We start from the raw sequence: 25185 nt of genomic DNA, 5'->3' as shown, positions 1-25185 counted from the left end.
GGAGTAATATGAAACAATTCAAATCAGTGTATTTCAAGTCATAAAAAGTTATCATTGAGAAAGGGGTCTTATAACTAACTCCGCTTCCTGTTTTCGGCAATTCTATTCAATAAGAGCTGGTGCCTGTCACGTGGGTGCTTGGGCATTAAAGGCGGCTATTGTTTCTCCTCCTGATCTCCGGAAGTGGACCAGAAGAGCATGAGGCTCAATTGGAGATGAATGGGAAGGAAACATTTTTTAACTCAGAAATAACGGTGACTTTAATTTTATTTAAAACACAGCACTTGCGAGAGTAAACAATGCCTCCATTTATTGGGCTATGAATAATTTAAATGGCCAAGTAGACTACTGAGCTATAAAAACGAAGACAAAATATTGATAAAAAAAAACATTTCTAATTTTTATAAGCTCCCATGTGTTTAACAACAAGTAAGGGAAGAACATGAATTGCACCCAGAGAAATGAAAAAATGGTGATAGGCAGCATGATAGTGCCTTTGTGTGCCCTGCACGGAGGTTCTTATAGTTGCCACAAGCCAAGGGAGGACCCTGATGTCTCTCATCAGAGATGGAAGGCAGGGCCCCCTCTCTACATTGGTTCCATAGTGATTGAAGAATTTGAGATAAACACAAGCAAACCAAAAAGCAGCACTGGCCTGCTGTTAGATGCCCGGGTTCTGTTCTTGAGCCTCTTGCTGTCTAGCAGTGTGACTTCAGGGAAATCAGTCTTTACTCCTCAGAATTAGTTTCCCTCACATTAAACTGGGGAACATTTTTCTGCCCTGCTTGTATTATATAGTTGTTAGGATTAAATGTGACAATGTCCATGGATTCAAATCTTCACTTACTTACAGCCACTTAACTTCTGGGGAGTTCTTTAAATGTCTCCATGCCCGCTACTTTATCTTTAATTTGGGGATAATGCTAGCTAGTTTTTTTTGGGAAGTAAGTGGGTTCATTCCCATCAAGTACATAGAACAGTGCCTGAGAGTTCATGCCTAATGCAGCCGCTGTTGTTCTGTGCAATTTTGAGGGCTCTGTGACTTAGTATATGTTTAGTCTACTATAGTTTTAAAAATAACATCTTTTTTAAATATAAAAATTGTTACAACAACCTATTTAATAACCAAACCCAATCACAGAATTGGCAGGTTTCATCTTTTTTTTTTTTAATCACTTTGGTGGTTTTCCAAGATATGACTTTGTTGTCTGAAAAGCTTAATCATGATACCAAAACTTATTCCCAAGTGCTTTTAACCAGCAGTGTGAGTTTGGACAGCGGTAGGTGGGGACCATCATTCGACCCCACCTTCTCTGTTCCTGTTAGGTTCTTGAGATCTGCCTTAACTGTCTGAGCTTGGCTTGTGTCGTATGTAACAACAGGGAGTGTAAAAATGTTCTCTTTGCTTTTGAGCTGTATGAGTTGGAGTATGTTTTGAGCCATGTAACATTTAGTGGTACTGAAACGTTGATCAAGAACTCCATTTATAGCAGACCCATTCATAATAATCCCAGAAGCCACTTCTAGATAAAAATACTGATCATGATGTCCCATGGCTTTCCCTAAAGGATAAAGTTAAATTGTGGGAAATGCTGAGAATTTAACTAGTAATTGACTTATTAAAAACCATGTTTTAAAAAATCACATCTTCCCTAAGCTATTATAAAAAAGAAACTACAGTAATGAGTTCAGAATTCTTTTTCTATTTATTTTTTATAAAGTGAAACCCAGTGATGATTGTCCAGTATCTTCAAGTCTGTTGCTGGACTACAATAGTTTCTGTAGGTAGAGAAGGCTTTGAGCCCAGTGCTGGCTTCTTAACCTCAGGTCCAGTCTGGATGAATACTGCTGCTGCTGCTAAACTAGTTATCCAGCTAGAATTGTAGACTTTCATCATCAAAGTTTGATGATGGGTATTTTTGAAAGTTTGATTATATAGAAGATGGGAACATGGCTTTTTTCTGTTTTCCTGTTTATCAACAGAATTGAGACTGATGAATGTTTTCTGTTTGATCCATCTTGGATGAAACTAAAAACCTCTCTTGGTTCTTAATTGTCTTTTTAATATATTTCTTGAACCCTAAACCCTTATTTCTAAAGTTTTCCATTATAGTCCTAAGTAACATGATTAGGCTAATCATTTTGAAATGAAGAAATTACTTGAAACATGTAAAAAGCACAAGTTAATCTTTATCTGCTGGTCAATTTATTTCTCATCGTTTTTCATGAAGGACTGTCAGGTTTCTGTCTGGGAGGCGATGAAAAGGTTGTATGGTGAAGAGGTGCCCTCAAAGGGCCGCCTGGCAGGGAAAGGAGTGCTATTTGGAGGTCCTCGGTCTGTGTGATACGGGGCAAGGGTCTCTGCTTCTTTCAACATCAGCTTCCTCCTGTCAGTGGCACTGCCTGTCTGGAAGGTTACAGTTGATGCCACGCATTCCTGGGTGCACTACAGAGTTCCGACACATGGTTAACTGTGATAGTTTATGTTAGGAACTTGTTCCATTTCTGTTGAATATTTTCCACGCAATTCTGAACAGACATTTTGGGATTCTGTTTGTGTATGTAGAGGTTTATTTTTAGAGGTTACCTGAAGACTCTGAGAACACTGAAAGAAATACTTGATTTTTGAATAGACTGATCATTCAATAAATTCTTACTTCTTGGTTCCTCCGTTTACTGTGTTAAGAGTTTTAATGACCTTTTTTTTCTTTTTTTCCATTTCTCCAGTTTTGACATCTTTATGAATTTAGCTTTTAAGAAAGTTGCCAGGACCGTTTTTGGCTCAGTGGATAGAGCATCGGCCTGCGGACTGAAAGGTCCCGGGTTCGATTCCGATCAAGGGCATGTACCTTGGTTGCAGGCACATCCCCAGTGGGGGGTGTGCAAGAGGCAGCTGGTCGATGTTTCTCTCTCATTGACGTTTCTAACTCTCTGTCCCTCTCACTTCCTCTCTGTGTAAAATCAATAAAATATATTAAAAAAAAAAAAAAAAGTTAAAGCACTCTGGCCAGGTAGTTCATTTGGTTAGAGCATCGTCCAAGTTTGCAGTTCCATCCCTGGTCAGGACCCAGACAAGAATCAACCAATGAATGCATAAGTGAAATCACAAATCAACCAATCTCTCTCCTCTTCCCTCCTACTCTCTCTCTCTCCCCCTCCCACTCTTTGAAATCAATAAATAAAAAATTTTTTTTTTTTAAAAAAGTTAACAGAGTAACTGAAAAGGATATAAAGTACTGCCAAGATATCCCTCATTCACAATATCATATTTCATTCCTTAATTTGTTTCTGGATTATTTGAGCCTTACGGTTGTTATAAAGTGCCCTCAAGGACACGGGTTGCATTTCCAAACCGGTGCCTTCGTGAGGGGAAAAGAAGGGCATCCTCAGTGCATGCTCTTGGGCTGCGCCTCCCCCACAGCCTCTTAGTTTTTCTGGCTCCTCAGTGGTTTGGACCCTGTGTTGGTGGTCAGTGCTCCCGGTGGCTATGTTCTAACGCAGGTTGAAAGATATGCTGCTTGGGAACCAGTATTCGAAACATTACATATTTTAATGAGCCATAAATTGCACAATGTCTTCTTTGTGTTGTTTTATAATCCAAGATGTTGTTCAATTTGTTTCCCCAGGTAGCGTTTTTCTGAAATTGTTCATTGCGAGTTCCTGGCATTCCTGCAGATACACTAGGTAAGTAAATGAAATCAGATGCCCTTCTTGTCAGTGATTCTCTGGAAATGCTTTCCAGGTTGGTAGCAACTTACTTGAAAGAGGCGCAGTGTTTCAAACTTTGGGGCCATGAATGCTAAACACTAAGTTGTTTTTTGGGGGGGTGAGTGGAGGGTTGGATTAAAACACCACTTGATGGTCATACACGAATGTTGTAAAGGACCCTGTAAAGTTTCAAAGTGGTATTAAGTTTAATGCTGTAATTTCCATGCTTCAGTTCTGGCATGATCTGTTCCGTTACTATTCATAAAAACCAGTTTCAGGGCTCTTTATAATGGGCCTCACTGACTAAGTTGTCTTTCCCTTTGAGCTTCTCTGTGGACCATTTCACTGTTTATCATTTCTCTCTGAAAGAGGAAGTAGAGATGGCCAGTTCAGATTACCCCTTTTATTACTGAGTGTCCACTCAGGTACAGGAGTTGCCTAAAGAAAAGTTGAAAACAGTTGACTAATGGGTGATTTATGATTAACTCTATGGATTTTAATTTATAAAGGCCACTTTTGGGAAATATTAGTAACAATGATGGGGGTTGAGCATGCATTCAAGAAAAGTCTTGTTCAACCTGTAGCGATTTCTTTATGAACTTGAGGCTATAGCTCAGGCCAAGGGAGCCAGCTTGAGGTCTGGATTTGGGACCAAATACCCTCTACGAAGGAGAGTCTGACATATGCAGGGAATCTGTAGAGCATCTTCCCAGACACCACGTCATTTGTGGGAAGGTGACTGTCTAAGCTTACAGGTTCTGGAGGAGGCGAAATTGGTGTTTTGTCATAAATTGAACTATTGACTTCTCCTATGTTACTAAATTGTTTTAACAACTGCTAGGGTTAGATTAGGAAACTTGGTTCTTTATATTTTCTTTTGTTTTATGGGAACTGCAAACCCTTGTGAGTTATGAAATTATGTGAGCCAAGTTCTTTATCATGGGAAACCCAGGGCTGATCTGAGTCAGGTGGGTATCCTGAGAAGGCTAATTGTTGGCACCGTTACTGATAATCTTTAATCTGCTCCATATTTCTTTAGTGGCGGTGGAAAAAACTGATTTTCCATTAATAAAACTATTAATTAAAAATACATTTATCTTTTCCTATATGTTGAAAATAAGGATTTATTGCATGTTTTACTGAACCAGGTGCTCATAAACCTGTCTGAAATTCGGCTACTAACACTCTGTCGCGCATGGTTCAGATCCAGAATTTCAGGTGCCCGTCAGCCAGGTGACTTTGTGGTTGGTAGTGAGGCCTGTTTTTTACTCAGTCGGTTCTACGAGCGAAAACAGTCTTAAACAGAAGCAGGTCTGTCCTGGTGAGGGGTGTCCAGGTGAGGGGTGTCCTGGTGGGGGGGGTGTTTATTTCTACTCGGAGGCACCATCTGCCATCTCGCCTCTTATGTAAGGAGTGGCATGTTCACCCCTGAGTTAGTGGCTCCATATTTCCGATTTTCCCCAATGATGATTTAGTCTCCCATTGTGGTTGTCGCCCTGGATTGTTGCCAGGCTGGCCTGTTTATCCAGCTCTGGGGGATAGCCAATTCCTTGCTGCAGTGCCTTCATAGTCACCCTTGAAATCCCCGTCTCTGAGGATTTAAACCAGATGAAACCAGCCTTCTCGGCGTCTTTTTTAGTTTTGACTGTGAATTCATCCCAGAGAAGTACAATACAACTTGACCAAGTCAGACAGACACAGCACGGCCATTCTGAATTTCAGAGAAATCTGGCCTTACCTTCTGTTACACACACTCACTCACATGCTATCAACTGGTGGAATGTTTCTGTATTGCGGTTGGGGGAGAGCCTCACTGTCAGGCGGTCCCAGGCTGTGGCCCCACCTCTGCTGGACTCAGACCTGAGCTGGGATCCCAGTTGGGTGCGCGTTGGCTGTGTGACCCACAGCAGGTTTCTCTACCTGATGGAACTCTTTCCATGTGGATGCCACTTCCTCCCAAAGTGGTTTGGAAGACTGAAGGAGGCAGCGAGGGCAATGTGTGTGGTACACCGTGGACTACAAAGCACTCCCTGTCTGGCTCCCTGATCCTGGGATCTTGGAAGGAACACCGGACCTGGACGGGTTGGAGGAACTGCCCTGCCAGGCACCTGTGCCCTTGCTGGTAAAGTGACAAGGTGATAAGGCAACGCCTACTCTGTTCTGCCTGCCTACTCTGTGAACTTTGGGAGTGGCCTTTGAAAATCATGAAGTTAGGGTGTATGTTGATATTAGAGAGCTTCTAATGGGAAGACTTTTAAAAAAATATAATCAGAACTTCCTGGGCTTGAATCCCAGATCTTGACCTTATAGTTGAGGTGTATGACCTTGAACAAGTTACTTACACCCTCTCTGGCTCTCACCTGTCTCACAGGTTTGCTGTGAGATTAAATGATGTACTGTGTGTAGAATGGGGCATACAGAAGTAGTACCTAGTGAATCTCAATATGGCTTTTCCTTGCATATAGTGTGACTGTTAATAACATTGAGGTTTTAAATGCCAGTTTTAGGGTATAGAATCCATTTCCACTAGCATCTTGGAAGAAGATAATTGGAGAGGGGAAGCACTTAATAAGAGAGGGTGTAACAGCCTTCCCCCTTTACTGAGGGGAAAATGAGTCAAATACGTGGACTTTGGATAGGAAACTGGTAAAAATAGAATAGAACTAAGATGGTAGTTTTTCAAAATTTTAAAAAAACAGGTCAAAGGAATCACATATACTAAAAGCTTAAGGGAATGCAGTTCTGTTCCCACTGTTGTTACTCCCATGTTGACAGCTTGTCTTTTTTCTGGAAAGAAGTTCTGGCTAGACCTGGGCTAACTTGGGAGAAGCGTATGGAAGATGCTTCCAGCAGGAGTACTCTCTTTCTATGGAAAGTTGCGCCCCTTGGGAGACCCTAAGCTTCCTGAGGGCTGTTTTGAGGCTTTTGTTACATCCTTGGTGCCCAGTACAATGTGTGGTGTTCAGTGAGTATCAGGTGAATGGATAAAGGATAAGTGATATTTAAGTGCTGGTTAAGCTGTACAACATTTCTGTTACTCCTCACCCGAGGATATTTTTCCATTGATTTTTTAGGGAGAGTAGAAAGAGAAGGAAAGACAGTGAGAAACATCGATGTGAGAGAAACACATCAATTGGTTGCCTCCTGCATGAGCCCCCACCAAGGCCCGGGCTGGGTAGGAGCCTGCAACCGAGATATGTGCCCTTGACCAGAATTGAACCCAGGACCTTTTGGTCTGCAGGCCGATACTCCATCCATGAGTCAAACTGGCTAGGGCCATTTCTGTAACAGTCTTTAAAGAGACCTCTACTTCAGGCACATTGTAGGTTGCTCAGCATAGAGCATGACACACATCATGTGCCCAGTAAATGGGCAAATGGAGGAGTGAGTATTAACTTAAGTATAACTCCCAATTTGTTAAGGAGTTTTGGAAGCATGACCCGTTTATAATTTGGGAAGCCATGAAAATTCTTTTAAGCAAAGAAGTAAAGTTGAACAATAAAAAGGCACCACAAGCCCTAACCGGTTTGGCTCACTGGATAGAGCGTCGGCCTGCGGACTGAAAGGTCCCAGGTTCGATTCTAGTCAAGGGCATGTACCTTGGTTGTGGGCACATCCCTGGTATGGGGTGTGCAAGAGGCAGCTGGTCGATGATTCTCTCTCATCGATGTTTCTAACTCTCTATTCATCTCCCTTCCTCTCTGTAAAAAAAAAAATCAGTAAAATATATCTTTAAAAAAAGAAGGCACCACAAGTGGCATATTGACCAGGAGGCCAGGTAGGAAGGTGTCATTGGCAAGAAACAATGAGGGCTGGGGGCGGGGGGGTGGGGGGTAGGTGAGCCTGGCTGCAGCTAACTGATGAAGCTCAGACCCGGGGGCAGTGCCCATGGGTTAGCTTTGGGCAGGAGCTGGGGCAGCTCGGCAGAGGAGGAAGGGTGGGATTGCCCTAGACAAGCTTAAAGAACAAGGAATGGATGTTGAGAGGATTCTCATGTACTGGCTTTTGTTCTTTTGAGAAGTGGGAGAAATCATTTGTCTCGGGGAGGGGGGCGGTGTTAACAAGAATGAACACTCCCCTACTTGGAAAGGAACTCTTCTCCGTGCTGATGTGGCCAGAGTCCATCTTCCTGTGAATTCTGGTGCTCTGCGGGATTACTCCACAGGGGATTCCCGTCCTGCGTTCAACGGGATTGGTCCATAGGACACTCTGGATTTCACATCAGTAACCACAGTTTTGTTTTGATCAAATGCCAAAGTCTGTGAAAAAGGCTTTACACAAATCCTGCAGCAGGTGCATTTGGAATACCAATGGACACTCCTCTTGTCGTTCTGTCTCCATGAAGAAATGCCCTTGATCCCTCCGTAGACAGCTTGTTACTTTAATGACCCACTTTTAAATGGCTGTTTGAAAGGGGGGAGATGAACTGCCTCGGCTGACTGAATATGCACTGAGATGGAATGGAGGTGTTTCCCTCATTGTCACTGTAAAGTGTACTGATCCCACATAATAAAGGCTAATATGCAAATCGATCAAATGGCGGAATGACCAGTCGCTATGATGTGCACTGACCACCAGGGGGAAGATGCTCAATGTAGGAGCTGCCCCCTGTGGTCAGTACACTCCCCAAGGGGGAGTGCCACTAGGCCAGAAGCCAGGCTCACAGCTGGCCAGCGCAGCAAGCCTATCTTGCCTCCATGGCAATGCCAAGGATGTTCGACTGCAGGCTTAGGCCTAAATCGTCAGTCAGATGTCCCCCAAGGGCTTCCAGACTGCCAGACGGTGCAGGCCGGGCTGAGGGACTTCTCCCCTCCCCCTGCCTTCCCCCCTGAGTGCACAAATTTTGTGCATCGGGCCTCTAGTGCTTTTATATGATGCTCATATATCTAGGTAAATAGTACCTGTGTACAGTTTTATTTTGCATCCCTTTTTATTTCCCCTGCCAAACCATGGCAGCCCTGCTTCCCACCAAGCAAAGCTCAAAAGTTCCAAGATCCTTCTCCCATAAACACCCTCTCTGCTCTTTGAAATTTCGTCATGATTTCCTAGCATAAACTGACTTCTTCTGAACTAAATATTGATTTTATCTGCATTCCCTTTTGGATTAATTTAAGAACCAAAATAAAGTCTGTGTAATCTTTTTCCTATCTGTACTCTCACGCTGGGGGCAACCACTAGTTACAGGGCGAGGGTCCCATGCAACCGGTAAAGATAATGTTGGTCCCTCGTATCTGTACCTTCACGTTACCAGCCCAGAACAGCCTATGAGAAACTCTTAGAGCTACTTGGCAAGCTCCGATGGACTTGGAAATGGACCTGATTTTGATCCAAATTATTCTATGCACACAGCCAAGTTGTGTTAGGAAATGGACACTTCCTGTCATTAACTCTCAGCTTAGGTCATCTCTTTCAAGTAATGAAGGCAAATAGGACTGAAAATCCACTTTGGACATCTAGTGTGACTAATCTGAGAGAGCTGGTTTCTTTCTTGCTTCCTCACCACCCCACTGCTCCCTTCTTGCTTCATTTTTCAAACTGTAGCCCTGGCTCAGTTGCGGTTCCGTTCATTCCCTCTAACTCCCTTATATGCATGGAGTGGCTATGGGTTGGAAAGATAGCCTGGTGGTCAGCTGCTTTCTTGAACCCTGTCTCATTATGCAAAGCCAGGGTAACTGGCTTATTGGCCATTTACAACCACATCAGGTTCTTTTAAGTTTCTTCTAGAAATTGTCAGGCACTTTGCTAAGAGGATAGTTGCAGAGAAAGCCACTGGGGCAGACCCTGAGGAGTGACACTTCTCTTTGGCTGCTGTATATCCCCTTTCTTGCTTGCAGTATTTATATCTGCACATCTCAAAGCAAAGATGGTTTTTCACTTGCCCCGAGGTGTGCATTCTTTTCTTCACATAGTTGAGCGCTTAGCCTATATAAAATTTTATGTTCAGTTATTTTTTGTTTTGTTTTGTTTAATATGGCATTATGAAGTTTCTCCATATCTTTACAAGTTTCTTGTTACATTAAAAAGCACTTTGGTGGTTGGATAGTCTATCTTATGGTACATATTTAAATCATTTTAACCTTCTATTTTTGACAATTAAGTTGTTTTCTGATTTGTTTTAAGCCATTAAATGTAAACTTTGAATATCCTTTTCAGTTTTTAAAATACTGTATATCCAGGCAGGTTGGGCTCCCATTGTGGCAGTCTAAGAGTTTTGTTTTATCCCACCCTAAGGATCATTGGATCCTTACATCTTTGACAATTTGGGAGGTGAGAATGGATCTCATTTTAATTCTTACTGTTTTTTGTTACTAATGAAATTGAGTGCTTTTCGTAAGTAGAATAGCCATTTATGTTTTCTCTTTTGTGGTTGTTTATGTCCTCCCTTTCAGGTGAGATTGTCATTTATGACAACTGATTTATGCTCTCACCCTGCCTCCGGCCCTCGCATTCTATTTCCCCTTTGCCCGTCCAGGGCAGACACGATACAACTCCTGTTGACAGAACACTAATACTCAACACAACATGCTAGCTCACGATAAAGTGTTCATTGACCCCATGAAGTGATTCTTACCTGTTTCTCTTCTAATGTTTCTTGTCCAACTGCTTGGCTGACTCTTCTTGCCTCCCTCTTCGTCATTGTTTCCTTGACCCTCTTCTCCTTCAGCTCCTTGCTTTCTCCAAGTTACCTAGTCCATTCCGGGACCGGCTGCCACCCACAGCACAAACCTCCCCAGACCAAACTCGCCTCCAGGCTGCAAATCCACACAGCCAGCCACCCCGTGGGGGTCTCCCCCTGGTGTCCCACTGGCACTCCTGCTGCCGTGTGCCCCAAAACAAACCCGTTCGTCCTCCCGGCTGGAATTATTCTTTATTAGCCAGCTTTTCAACCTCACCTCCAGGGAACTCAGGCAAGGAATACAAATATTTTCATAAGATTCTTTCAGGGAGTAGAATTAATATTTTTGAGAATGAAAATATGGTGAATTGTCTCCTAAGGATTGGAAGACTTTATTAAGATTGCAAAATATCCTCCCCCAGGGGTATGTTTTTTTCAGGGGTTATGGGAAATACGGTGCTAGGAAGAATAAAGGGAAATTTAAGACCATGGAAGTTGGAAACAGCCAATGAAATTCAATCCGTTTTTAGAACACATATAACACACTAACTCCCAGAGATTTAAGACAGCTCAGCTTGCTTCCTGAGCCTTTCTTTCAGGCTCATTGTGACTAGGACACGGAAAGCTTCTTCCGCATGAATATGCTATGACCGTGTTTTATTTACTGTGAATATTTACTGCACCTGAATATAGGTGCCCCCACGGGTCTGCCTTCCCTTATCAGCGTTAAGTGGTTTTACTGTTGGTACTTCTCCTAGACTGGGTTTCCCCCCAAACAGATTCTATGATAAAGGATCTAAGCACAAGTAGTTATTAGGGAGGTAATCCTGGCAAGCAGTGAGGGAATAGGGTTGTGAGATATGGAGAGAAGAGAGCCAGTGAAGGGATGTGTTTGAATGGGGTTGCTCGGTCCCTGGTGGAATTTCAGGAAACAGCCTTCAGAATCACCCCCTCTGAGGAGCTGACAAGCTGGGGTATGTCTCCTTCAACCCACATCTGCCACTGGCTGATCTGCTCTTGAGGCCGGCCCTTAAGGTGTGCTCCTGCAGGCGAGGGTCTGCAGGTGGAGGCCTGGGTGCTTGCTGCGGGTACTGGAGTGGGAGCTGAGGGGACACTGGTAGGCACTGCAGTGCCTGCTGAGTGCACCGCTCTATATTTGTAACAAGTTCACTTTAGAGGCAGCTCAGAGGGTCAGATACAAAGCACATGCAGTTTGTTAGAGTGTACTTAAATTACATGAGTACCTCCTAGAAGTCAGAGTGCCTTTAAAAGCTATTGAGAATTTGATACTGCTGATCCTGATCCTGATCCTGATACTGGGAGGGAAGATGTAGGGAGAGTCTCTGAGAGGCATCTTGATGTTGTTCCTACAATGGCATCGTGCCTCAGTAACAAACACCGACAGGCCATTAGAGCAGTGTTTTTCAACCTTTTTTGGGCAAAGGCACACTTGTTTCATGAAAAAAATCACGAGGCACACCACCATTAGAAAATGTTAAAAAATTTAACTCTGTGCCTATATTGACTATATATAAAGTAATTCTCTTGAATAGGAATCAAATAAACACAAAGAAAGTATTTTATAATTACTTTATTATGAAATATTAAGTAAACAAAATAGTGAAAAATTATAAAATTCTTGTCTTGTGCCTACGGCACACCAGGCAACATCTCGCGGCACACTAGTGTGCCGCGGAACAGCGGTTGAAAAACGCTGCATTAGAGTAACAAATGGAACAACTGGATTGTTAGGCTCTTTATGGGTTGAGGTTTCCTCACTGCTAACCAGCCTACACAATTATAACTCTGCCTATAAGGAAATTACAAGATTTTTTCCCATACACTCAAATCTGGAAGAAAACAAAAATCTGAGGGAAATCTGTGGCCAGCCAAGTCTGAACAGAGCCACCTTCATTAGTTGGAGAATTCCTGGCAAAGGAAAGACAGTAGAACCCATTGCTGTTCGTGGGCCTTCTCTGCTATATGTATTTTGATGTTCCTTTTTGTTATACTCACATACCAGTCTTGCTGACATATCTTAACATGGTAAAGGTGCCCTACCATCCTGTTGACTGTGCTGTTAGGGATGAGGGGTAAGATCTCAAAGCTATCAGATACATAGTCATTGAGACCTATTGTGTGATGCTGGCAACGAAGAATAGAAGAGGATCCCCGCCCTTCAGCGCTCCCACCCAGCCACGAATGCCTGGCAGAGAAGCCACTGCCACCGGAATGAGCTGATTTTATGGGAACTAAGAAAGGAACAATTAATTCTGTCGTTTGGGAAGGCGTCCCAGAGCTGAGATGTTTGACTTGGGCATTAAGAATGACTAGGTTTCACTTAGGGATGGAGGAGGAGAAAGGAAAGGAAGTCCAGGCAGAGAGGAGAGTTGGCAAAGGTAAGGGGCCTGTAAGTGCAGAGCCAGGTCAGGAGGCCGTGAGTAGTTTGGTGTGACCGCAATACCAGTGCAGTGAGGCTGTAAGGCCGATGGGAGAAGCCGGCTTGTGGAAGTCATGAGGGCCTTGCCCCTGCTTTTACTGTCTCTCCCACTTCAATGTCAAAAGGTGGGAGAAATGGCAGCTGGGAGGGGGCTCTGGAACCACGATCCTGACCATCTTGAAGATTATGAAGCAGAAAGAGGGGGAGCTTCGATTGCTCATGCTCGTCCTGGACAATGCTGGCAAAACAACTATCTTCAAGAAGTTCAGCCCTGACCGGTTTGGCTCAGTGGATAGAGCGTCGGCCTGTGGACTGAAAGGTCCCGGGTTCAATTCCATTCAAGGGCATGTACCTTGGTTGCAGGCACATCCCCAGTAGGGGGTGTGCAGGAGGTAGCTGATTGATGTTTTTCTCTTATTGATGTTTCTGTCTATCCATCTCCCTTCCTTTCTGTAAAAAAAAAAAAAAAATCAATAAAAAATATTTTTAAAAAGAAGTTCATCAGGAAAGACATCAACACCACCTCCCAGACACTTGGCTTCAGTATCAATACCCTGGAGCACCAGGGATTCAAGCTGAACATCTGGGATGTTGAGCAGGAGTCCCTGCGGTCCCACTGGCAGAGGTACTCTGAGAACAGAAGTTCTTGTCTGGGTGGTGGGCAGCACTGACTGCCGGTGCACGTAGGACTGCTAGCAGGAGCCCCTGGCTGGAGGCACCCTCATCTTGGCTAGCAGGCAGGACCTGCCTGGAGCACTGTCTTCTAATGCCACTCGCGAGGCCCTGGAGCTGGACTCTGTCTGCAGCGTCCACTGGTGCATCCAGTGCTGCAGCACCGGCACCAGGGGTAACCTGCTGCCCAGCATCGATTAGCCTCTGAATGGCATTTCCTGCCTCATCTTCCTGGCTGACTAAGCCACGCCTGGTGCCCCTACCTTGCAGTCTGCTCTCCCACCCACCCACCCAGGCACTCAGCAAGCACCATCGGTGGTGGGTGGGAATCAGCCAGCCCAACGAACACTTCCTGTCTTCCTTTATGGCCTGCTGCTGCCGCCCACTGCTGCTCCATGACCAGCCCTGCTCCCATGGCAGCCGGGCTGTGGCCCTGGCTCCTGACCCAGCCAGCCCACCTGCAGGGCTGGGGCTGGGAGGGGGCTGCCTCTGCTTTCAGGGCTGGGCCTCATCCTTTGCTCAGCTGTGAGAGTAAACTGCTCCTTGTCCGGGGGGGGGGGGGGGGGGGGGGGGGGAGGTGGATACCATTTCTATTGGCTCATGTTCAAGTTCCCACCAAACATCCTGCCATTGTAGAAACAGCGTAGGTGCAGGGTGATAGATGGAGCTGCAGAACCTGTGTGGTGCCCTCATGATTCTTTCTGCCTTAGGAATTTCCACTTCCTCTTTTATCGCCCGGGGACTGTTTTTTTCTGTCATGGAATTCCCCATTCCTCTGTAGATACACTTTTATCCCATCCTTTGAAACCGCACTCAGGCTTCCAAGGAGATGTTTCCCTGATGACTTCATGGCATAAGATGAAGACTTTAAAAAAAGTATTTGACACCAAATAAAGAAAGGCTGGGATATCTTGATTCTGGTGCAGTAAATTGGCCCCTGACTGCTGTGTGTCTCTGGGAGAATCTCTGTCCTTGAATAAAATGGATGTAAGAACCATCAGTTGTGAGAACCAGTTCCAGCAACCAGATCCATAGATCCTTCTGTCTTCCCCTTGTCGGCCGCTCTCCCCAACACGAGGGCAAATAGAAAATGAGCATGGGGTGTTTTTCCATTTTGTGTGGAGCATCCAGTGTTGCAGCATGCCTTCACCGTGCACTGCTCTCCTCCGCGTGCAGGGGCTGAGATAGGGGTCTTATCCTTGAATTTGGGGAGACAGCTTTTGCTGTTCCTGTCTTGTGAGGGCTCTTGTCCTAACAGCCCTAAATGCTGATTTGACTCTGCCCAGCCCACATGAATCTTCACTCTCCACTGGGACCATTATGCTCCCACCAGAGCATTAGATCATTTGCCCCTGCCCGCGCCCCCCCCCCCCCCCCGCCCCCCATATCATAGGTATTGAGAACTTACGATGGAGAACCTGGTTTTGAGGATGGGTGAGCTTTCTCCTTCTGATTCAGCAGAAACTTGTGTGGGAGGGTACAGGTTGGTGGCCAAACAGGCAGGTTAAGAAATAGTGGTTCTTCAGTGGTTTGTCAGCCCCTTGTGGAAGAATAGCTCTTGGCCTCCTGTTCTGCTGTTGGTTATGTTATTTCCACTGAGTTTTAAGCTTGGGAAGTTTAGTCAGATTGAATCTTAACGTGTATCCTGTATGTCACTCTGGGGAGCTGCTGACATGTGGTAGATTTGCAAAGGCCACACATCCACTTGGCTCTTCCCATCCGGAGCTGGAGCTGTGCTTCCCTGCCCTCAGAATCTGGAGTGATAGACGCAGCACAAGCATCGTGCGGGTGCCAGAGCCTTGGCCTCAAGAGGTCTGTCGGCGTCTGCTTGCCCGTTGGAACTCCCTGAGGCTCTCGTCCGCAGGAGGAGGCGCGCTGCGGTGGCCCCTCGCCAGGCCGTGCTGACCACCAGGCGTGTAGTGAAACCTTCGCCCGCCGACTGAACATTGAGGAGCTTCGTTCCACAACAATAGTTAACGGATATACTACCTTCAGCAGTAGCACCCAACAACCACTCTGAAATAAGAAGGGAAAAAATGGGTGTTTAATCAGATACTTTCTATGAGCTCTTCTGGCTTACAACTAAATTTCTGGGCAGGAACTTTCCAGAAACCTGAGGCAAGTGAACAGTCAATGAGCACATAATGTGTTTGGCACATGATGAATGGCACCAGAAAATGGCACCTCATTGGAGCCTGAGGGGCCAGGTGAGGGTGGTGCCAGGGCTGCCTCCGAAGGGGAGAGGAGCCCAGAGAGAAGCTGGCCCCCCCACCTGCGCTCAGCGACATCATGCTGAGGGTCAGCGACAGCTCTCTGAAGGCGAGCAGTGTCACTCAGGCTCCATTCTTTTTTCTTTTTTAAAAAATTTTTATTGATTTTCCACAGAGAGGAAGGGAGAGGGATAGAGAATTAGAAATGTCGATGAAAAAGAAGCATCAACCAGCTGCCTCCTGCATACCCCCTACCGGGGATGTGCCCACAACCGAGGTACATGCCCTTGACCAGAATCGAACCCAGGACCTTTCAGTCTGCAGACAGACGTTCTATCCACTGAGCCAAACCGGTTTCGGCTCAGGCTCCATTCTTTCAGCTTAATGACTGGATGGAAGCAGACACAGCTTCGGACGTGGCCCACCTGCTCCGCTCGCTGGCCAGCTGCGGGATGGGAGACCTTGCCCGTGTTCCCAGTCATCATTGCTGCTTCCTCAGAGCAGAGCTGATTAGCAGATGCTGAAAGGGACACGTTCTCAGCAGCCCCTGGTAAGGGGCTTCAGGCCCCTTGCTGGGGCCTGATTGCTGAGTGCCTGGGCCTGGCAGCACCACGTCCGGGGACACTCCACCCTCCGTCTTCTCAGCACCCCAAGTCCAAGTGGGGCTGTTCACACGCTGGGACTTGGGCTCCTGCACCACAGCTGGGAGGCCTCAGAGCCATGTCCATGGCCACACCCAGGCCCTAACATGCTCGGACCGGAAGCTCCTCACAGTGGAGCTTCCTTCAGCCACACTGGCCACCATGAGCTGGGAAGAAGCGGGAGGCTCCAGAAGCCATGGGAGTGGGAGCTGGAAAGGACCCACTTGGTCGTGAAGCTTCCCCTTCGTCATGGCCAATCGCTCCCCTGGGAGACGCTGGGGCGCTCCGTCAGGTCCGCTTCCAAATGACTCAGGCTGGGAGCCTTCCAGCCTGTCCCCTGGGAGGTGAAACGGCTTTTTCTGGGGAGGAACTGTGTTCCTCGCCATTGGTTGGGATCTTTGGTTGGTTGGCTCCAGCCCCATCGCTCCTGGCTGGTCTCCCTCAGACCACCCTGAACAGGCCCCCCTCCGCCTCTCGCCTTCCCACCGTGAAGTCGATGTCATGCTTCCGCGGAGCAGCAATTAAACAGGGAGGAGGGGCCTGCTTCCCTGTCTGGGGCTTTCTGCAGAGATGACTTCGCCCAGCTGCTCCAGCGTTCTCATCCCCTGGTCCGGATTTCTCCCTGGTTTTGGGTCCCTGGAACATTTCCTATGTGTGGAAACTGCTGGTGCTTCAGAAGTACTGTGAGGAGCATATATTTCGCCATAGGAACAGCATTTTCATGGATAATTGTTTGAAAAAAATCTGTTGAGTCTTTGCCTTGGCCTTGGTTTGTATGGCGCGGCCTAATGGGTGCAGGAAACTGAGTGTGGAACATGGCTCCTCCAGAAGCCGGTGATGATGATATCATGCGTCCTGCACACAGGCAGGCACAGCCGTGTAAACACCATGGTCCCGGGGCATTTTGTGGGGGGAGTTGCTGTAACTCAGGGTTCAGTCAGTAAACAAAGAAAATCAGGGTCTGGGTATCTGCACCGACCACAGCCATGCCAGGAACGTTAGTGAGCAAGGGATCGTGGTTTGTGGGCGTCTGACTGTTGTTCCCGATGAAGCTAGGAGATAAAAAGCAGGAGCTCACCAATGAGACCCAAGTTCAGGCCATGTGGCCAGACCCAAATTGGGAGAGCCATTTTAGATCCGTGTTTGTTGAGCATGTTCCGCAGAAGGCTACAGCTCCTAGGGGCATTTTTAGGGGCTAAGCTGACCTGGTGGGATCAAGGTGGCCCTTGTCTGCCCTTTGCTTCATAGTCAGCTCCGCTTTGATCTGTCTCATATGCAGAACGGGAGTTGCTTGTCAGATCCTGCTTGATAAATAGTGTTCCACGCTCAGAAAGAAAGTTTGCAAACCGCAGGTTCAGAGGACTGACTTCTAGTAAAAACAAACACAGAGAGAAGCCTCCTTAGCCAAGCAACTAACGATTACATTTCTGGGATCCACATAGATCAATCCACAGGCATTTGGAAGCAGCGAGAAGCAAAGAGCTAAACAAACAGATGTTACGGTGTGACTACTATGTCATCAGGAAACTCTTAGTATAAACGGAACATGCAGACAGTGACCTCTAAGTGTCAAGGTGAAGAACAAGAGGCCAGTTCTGGTCCTTGAGGCAGGTGACTCAGCCAGATTGTGTTGTTTGAGTCAGCACCAGCTGGACTTGAGGTTACTAAGAACCATGTGATCAAAGAGGCCATTTATCAAGAGCTTTTCCTTTGCTCTGCACTATGCCTCAGGTGCATGGTCCATGCTAGGAAATGCAGATTCTGTTTTTATTCTCATCTCAAACATTAGAAAACCGAGGCTCAGAGATGGAGTAATTTGCCCAAGGACACAATAGCTAACACAGTGATGGAGCTGGGGATAGGTCCCTAGAGGTTATGTCCTTAAATGTTCTATATTGGCGTTCTCTGTTAATCTCTTTAAATTTATCTCTGTGTGGGTATTCTCCTCCCTACCCTCCACCCCCAGTGGTTTTGGACTACCTAAAGATACCTCGTTTAAGAAAATGCCTTATTACAGTTACAACTTAATGGTCATTCCACTCAAAGATTGCTCCACATAAAGTTGAAATTTAGTATGACATGTAAATGATTCTCACTGATAGAAAAAAAGAATGTAGAGAAAAGGAGGCGATAGTCAACCTCAGCAGAGTGTACTAACGCTAAGCAGGCATGTGCAGCTCTGGGAGTATGTCTGTGCCTGGATTTAGTGGCTCCCAGGAGTCACTCCAGACTTGTATTGGTGCGGTGGGAAATAGAAGTCTTGAAGTCCATTGCTAGGGCACATGGGAATAACCTTTGCACGGGCTTTTAAGTTTTTAAATGTTGAGTGTTTTTCTCAGATGCTGCCTTAGCGTCTCCAGCTCATCCTCTGTATAACGGCCTTCGTTAGTGAAGGCTGGGTAAGGAGGGGGTCTCTCTTCAGGGTCTGCTCTTGGCTTGGTTCGTGCCCCTCCGAATGTACATGAACCTGGTCCTATTCTTGCCAGTCCCTGGAAGCTTCTGCTGGAACTTCTCTCTGGTACGTTGTTGATTCTTTTGGAGCCAAGTAGGTCCGCTAAAGAGCGAATTGAGCAGGCGTTTAGTTTTGTTTTCATAGGTGCCTTTGGAAAAGCTGGGACTGTTCGAGAAACTATTTTCACAGCACCTCCAGGTGGCTGGAGTGATCTGCCTCCATGCCTCACACCCATTTGAAACAAGACTAAAGCTGGCTGTACGTTTCTCTTCTGGAGCGAGCGAGGCCCTCGGGGAGAAACGTGAACTTGTGTGGGTGCTTAGGAAGCACTGAGTAATAATTCTTCCAAGCCAGGAGGGCCCCATTTGCCCAGCGGAAATTTATGAACACTGCCCTGGTGGCTTATAAAAGTTCATTTTCTTTCCCAAGTGCCTCGCTCGCTTCCTGAAAGTAACAATTTCATTGAAGGAGTTGACTGTGCTAGGTTTTTACAGAGGCACGCCTGAAAAATCCCATTCTGCGTTCTTTAGCCGATGATGGTGCTGTCGCTGAGACAGAGCCTTGGATGTGGCCTCCTCGCGAGGCCTGTGTTGGTGAAAAGGGGACGCGGAGAAAAAGCAGTTGCTCAATTGCAGATAGTTAGCCGGTCTGAGGGGGCAGACAGCTAAGGCTGTGTGTGTTAGAGACGGTTGTGCAGAAACAACCCACGGGCTGGACCCGACTGGCTGGAAGCGTGTGTGACTGGCCTGGGAGTGACAGGCAGCTTGTCAGTGGTTTCCAAAACATCTGTCTCCAAGAGGGCGGTTGGAATTCCTACAGGGGAGTGTTTCCACTCATTGTCCATGAGAAACAAGATCGAGTGGGAGTAAGTGAAACAGATCAAGAGGAAATGAGTCTGCTCTCCACTTGGGATTACAATGCAGATGAATTCCATATTTTGGTTAGGGAATGTTTTCTTTTTAGAAAAGAAAAGGAAGAAAAGTTTCGAGTCTGACCCAGTTATTGAAAAGCAGACGAAGATGCAGTCCAATGCCTGCCAAGGCAGTTTCTTCAGTTGGTTGTATTTTTGGTTTTGTGTTTTGTGGTGTGTGTGCACGTGTGCATGTGCATGTTGTGTGTGTGCATGCATGTATGCACATCCACGAGCACAAGAAAATGGCCCCAGACTCACTGGCACGCTTTTCTGCCCTTGGCCTGGCTTTCACACCAAGGTGGCCTGACCTTGCCAGAACAAGCAGCTTTAAAACTGCCGCAGTCAGCAAGGCTGTGGATCCTCACCGCCTCTGCACATCGGCGATGTGAGGATTCAAACCAATAATACATACTAATCCTATTGACTACAATCACAGGGGAGGTCTTCCTGGCTAGGTTTTCCTTGTATAAATGATGGGCCTATAAGAAAACAATGCTCGCCGAAACCGGTTTGGCTCAGTGGAAAGAGCATCAGCCTGCAGACTGAAAGGTCCCGAGTTCGATTCTGGTCAGAGCATGTACCTTGGTTGCGGGCACATCCCCAGTAGGGGGTGTGCAGGAGGCAGCTGATGGATGATTCTCTCTCATCAATGTTTCTAACTCTCTATCCCTCTCTCTTCCTCTCTGTAAAAAGTCAATAAAATATATTTAAAAAGAAAGAAAGCAACGCTCGATTTGGAATTAGAGATTATACTAGTACTTGCCTACCTCATCCCCTCCTGTATCAGGAATGAACCAGGACAATTTGTGTTTAAAATGTGCTCCCTCTGATGGTTCACAACCGAAGATCTGAGCTGTCTAACCTTCTGAGTGTGTCATAGCAGGGAGGTATCGGACGCCTGCTATGTGCAAGGTCATGGTATCGAGTAGGGGAGACACACGGCTCCCACTCTCCTGGCGTTTCCTGTCTGCAGCAGCCTGGGTGCTCAGGGAACTGGGAGGCTCTCCATGGGCAAGTCAAGCATCTCTTTCTCATGGCTACCCTGGCGTCGCGGCTGGTCAGTGACTTTGGTCAGCCACCCTCGGCTCCCCATTCTGGTCCTAGGTGGGTCAGCAATGCTTAGGTCCCAGCCCCTCACAACGGCCCAGAAAGGAGTGCTTGCAGCCTGTCCCCCCCCCACCCCCACCCCCACCCGGCCACTGGAAGTGGGTCTGCATCCAGCCTTTGGCTTCACCTGTTGCTTCCATTTCTAATTTCCTAATATTCGAGAGAGCATGTGGGCATATGCTTTTGGCATAAAATCATTTCGTACATTTTCCTGGATATAAGGGAATTAGAAATGGAAGCAGCAGATGAAGCAGCTGGTCCTCTAAGGCAGGCTCCTGCCACCCCTCCCAAGTCATCTCCAGTTGGCATGTAATAGTGGCTTTACATTTTGCTCTGGTGCCCTGATACTTTGTCCTAGTTCTCATGTGCACAGATCTTCCCGTCCCCTGCAGTCCTTGGCTGTGTGTACCTGAAGGCGACTTGACTGGCTGAGGAAAGGCTCTCTTCGGCCCCACCATGGCCTCCCTGGGGTCCCTGTGCTTCTGGGGCCTGCACAGGAGCCAGGGCTCCTCGCCCCACCCCCTGCACCCAGGAGGCCAGGCCCTCTGTCTAGGATTGTATCTCAGGGACGGGGCTGAGGGCACGGTCATCCTGCCATGGCTCCCGCTCCAAAGGGCAGCAGAGAAAGTGGAGACCAGAGAGCTCAGCAGGAAGGCGGGGAGACGGCCATCGGTGCTTCCTGGGACACACGCTCCCTCCGGTGGGCAGGGCAGAGCTCTGGGAGGGGCCCATCAGCACTTTGGGGGCAGATACTGAGTGCACATCCCTGTGGGGATGTGACTGTGTGACGGGCGAGGCGGAGCCTGGGGAGTGTGGGACTGTCTAGTAAGGCGTGCTCTTCAATCCCGAGCTGTGGGAAGTGCTGTGCACTGACGGGCACAGGTAAAGGCGGGGTCCTCAGCGGGGAGCAGCCTAAAGGGAAAGGCTTCCATGGACAAGGTGGCGTCCACACTGGGCCCGGGAGGACGGGTGGACGTGGGAAGGAGTGGGAAGGAGTGAAGAGGTGACTGAGGTGAGTGCGTGCAGGAGTGAGGTGAGCACCTGCAGGAGGTGCACTTGGCTGGAGCTCCAAGAGCAGCGGGACAGGCTCCAGGAGTCGCTGCCTCCCAAACCCTGGCTGCAGCAGGGAGGAGCCAGCAGGCGGTTCCTGGAAGTCCCAGGAAACAGTTCGCCAGCGCCCTTTGCTAGTAGATTCGGTGGGACAGGACAGGGGCTGGCAGCTCTGTGAAATGGGTGTTGGGTCATCCCCCTGCCTGGGCTTCAGCACGGTTCCCATCCCAGACCCCGCCTCCCCGGGCCCTGCCGGAGGGGAGCCCTGGGTAATGCGAGGCCCCTGGGAGACTCTCCTGCCTGATGGCGAACCGGAGCCCTCACACAGCGCCGGAGATGTGAAGGTAGCCGGACAACAATCTCGACTTCAATGGTGGTTTGTGTGTGGTTGTTTTTTTTTTTTTCTTTCTAAAAGACAGCTACAAAGGTCACAGAGCTATTAAATTTCGGCAATTTAAGGGTTCTAGAATTACAAATGGCTTTCCTCTTAAAGTGGACCCTGGTCGTAACTCAAACTCAAAGCATTCTGATGTTATTTCTGCTACAGAAACATATTTTTTAAATGGAGATGCTTTTTTATTTCCTTTGGTTGAACAGCCTCGGCGGTGCTGGTTCCTGCCGCCCGCAGGCGCGGTGGGCGCAGCTGACAGCGGCCTCAGGAGCAGGTGGCGGGCACTCGAACCGCCTTAACGATCACCGTTTTCCTGCCACGCCAGTCCCGCCTGAAAGTTCCCTTTTGTGTGGGCTTTTCGGCACGCTGTGACTTGGCGGGCTTATTTTTCACGGTCCCCGCGTTTGAGTGTTACTGGATCCCCGTCACCGGAAGGCCGGGATCTGTTTCAGCCGCTGATTTATCGGGTGCCGGGCCGGTCTCACACTTCGCTGCCGGAGTTTACGAGAGGGACCCCCGCCGCCCTCCCCGAGGACGTGGTGAGGGGCTCGGCCAGCAGCCGCCCCCGAGTGTGACGGGCCGTGGCTGCCTTTGTTTTCCACACGGCGGTAAACGTGACGTGGCTTCTACAGGACACAGCACATGTGAAATAGGAGCGCGGGAACCACCGGCGGCAGCCCTGGGTCTCCCGGCGGCTGTGCTCTTGGCTACCTCGGGAGCGGGCAGGAGACCTCGGGAGCGGGCAGGAGGAGACCTCGGGAGCGGGCAGGAGGAGACCTCGGGAGCGGGCAGGAGGAGACCTCGGGAGCGGGCAGGAGGAGACCTCGGGAGCGGGCAGGAGGAGACCTCGGGAGCGGGCAGGAGACCTCGGGAGCGGGCGAGAGACTTAACCAAAGTGCTCCTAAGGCCTTTGGGCCTCCGGTCAGTTCAGATTTCATCCATAAGCGCTTGGAGGGTGCTGTCCCCACGTTCTCCCCCTCCTCTGGTTCCCAGATGTCCCATCTCTCCCACCTTCACTCCTCGCCAGCTGCGAGGTCCTGCTGGACTCCTCCTTTCCAGGCGGCTGATTTAGAGTCTGTGCTGAGAGCAGCACCGTGTGGGTCTGGGGCGGGTGGGGTGATGGATGGCGGGGAGGGGGTGGTGAGGAGGTGGGGTAGCCACTCACTGGGGACATATCAGCAGTTAATCAGGAGACCCGCTTCCTCTCAGTGGGAGGTAAGGGTTTTCTGTTCTTTGTTCGGACTGCTAGTGTTCATCCCACTTTCCCTCTCGGAGACCTCAGGCTCTGCTCTAAGCCTCCCATGATTCCCTCTGGCAATGCCAGAGGTCAGCATTGTTCCCTCACCAAAGACACCAGAGATCACAGACCTCGGGGTTTCCTTGTTACTAAAGGCCAAGGTTGTGGGAGGACAGCTCTATGTCCCAATAACAAGGCCGTGTGGTTTGTTCAGACAAGCAGGTTGTTCCAGATCAGCACCAGAGAGCACTGTCTGTCTCCCAGGCAGGAGGACCTATTGCCCAGCACAGCTGTTGAAAGAGTGAAGTTCGTAGCTGCTTTAATGTGCCACTTAGAAGTCGAAGCTGGTTATGGAGGGGCAGCAGTGATAGGGTGCTTGACTCCATGCCACAGACCACAGGTGCCAGGACTGATCCCAAACACCTCCATCGCCTCCCACCTCAGGGAGACTAAACATGGTGGGCGTGGTCCTCCTCTGGCCAGTTCCCTCCTCCCATCCATCCCTCCTGCCACCCATCCTTCCTCCCACCCATCCCTCCTCCCACCCATTCCCTCCGTGACCACCAGGCCCTTCCGCTTTCTAAAGACTGAGACTGTGAGGCCGGCGTGGTTCCCACCAAGGACAGCTGAGGCCAAGGGCTCTGGCCTGTTACAACCAGTGGCTGATCCTTCAGAACTGAAAGGAGGGACCCGAATGGAAACCATTATTTTTGGAACCACGTGTCGTGTTTCCTCCGTCCGTTTCGCAGCGTTGGCAGATGAAAGGCTGCAGCTCAGAGATCGTCACCAATCCCTCTTTAGGGAAACAAACAGGACAGTGACCCAGTTCTGTCCTTTCTCATTTACTGTCCCGGGTATGGCTCAAACATTACCAGAGAGAACTGGATCCGTTCCATTTCATAGTTTAGTTAGCATGAAACATGTCTCTTAGCACACAAGGGAATGGTTGTTGATGGGCATGGCGTGTGTGATGTTTGTTACGTTGCTTAACACTTTGCTAGTACAAAATAAATGAAAAAAAAAAAGACTGTTTTGTCTGAGATAAGGAAACTGGAGTGTGTGTGTGTGTGTGTGTGTGTACTTTTTTTAAAGCACTTTGTGTTGGCAGCGTACTGTGCTAATCACCTTTGGAGGCCACTCAGAGTGTCCCGGAGAGCTGTGGGCCTCTGTGACATGTTGTGAGCGCGTTAGTGCGGACCTGTGTGGTCCTCACCAAGTGCAGAGCGAGACAAAGGAGAGAGAGATTTGTGTGGCTTAGAATGGAATTTAAAAATCTATCGTATCAACGTCACAGGGAGGCCTATGGAAATGCTAATCACTTATTTTTTAAGCAAAACATTTGGCTAGTTTGTGTCAAAGTGGGGGTGGGGGGTGGTTACAGAAAATGCCAAGCATGTGGGCTTAGGTCTGCTCCCACCACGCCACATCCTTGGACACTGATGTGGGCAGCCTGTGCAGAGACCAGTCCGCATGGACTGCACGCATGACTCCCCAGCCCAGGGGACAGTGCCGAGGGCCTGGGAGCTCTCGGATTCCCTGGGAAGTGGGGTAGTCAGAGGTGATGGGAAGGTCAATCGCTAAGGAATCGTTTGAGCACCATCTGTGTATAATAATAGCAGTATTATTATTTTACTGAGTGTTTTGCCTTAACTGAGTGCATGCGTATGCTAGGTCTTGTGCTCAGCACTTCACAAACAGTCTTTTATTTCCCACAGTTGCTCTAGAGTACTGAGTTTAGTGCTCCCTAC

General features: G+C 48.1%; 1 protein-coding gene and 1 pseudogene across 5 annotated transcripts in view; both read left to right on the top strand.

The window, feature by feature from the left end:
• Positions 1–25185, top strand: part of LHFPL2 (LHFPL tetraspan subfamily member 2) — a 136746-nt gene that overhangs the window by 59674 nt on the left and 51887 nt on the right. For 2 of the 4 annotated variants that reach the window (XM_084881353.1, XM_084881350.1), the window contains one exon: positions 3627–3684. The gene's annotated coding sequence lies outside the window, so the exon portion shown is untranslated. The remainder of the gene's footprint in view (positions 1–3626; positions 3685–25185) is intronic. The other 2 variants (XM_084881354.1, XM_084881351.1) reach the window with 1 other exon arrangement.
• On the top strand, positions 12368–13637 carry LOC311621086 (ADP-ribosylation factor-like protein 2; annotated as a pseudogene). Its single transcript has 3 exons — positions 12368–12417; positions 12890–13042; positions 13270–13637. The product of its transcript is annotated as an ADP-ribosylation factor-like protein 2 (transcript).

The sequence above is a fragment of the Pipistrellus hanaki genome (assembly GCF_964339955.1).
Source record: "Pipistrellus hanaki genome assembly, chromosome: 4".
NCBI classification, from domain to species: domain Eukaryota; kingdom Metazoa; phylum Chordata; class Mammalia; order Chiroptera; family Vespertilionidae; genus Pipistrellus; species Pipistrellus hanaki.
Note: the sequence above shows the minus strand (reverse complement) of the source record. Positions and strands in the feature narration are given on the sequence as shown.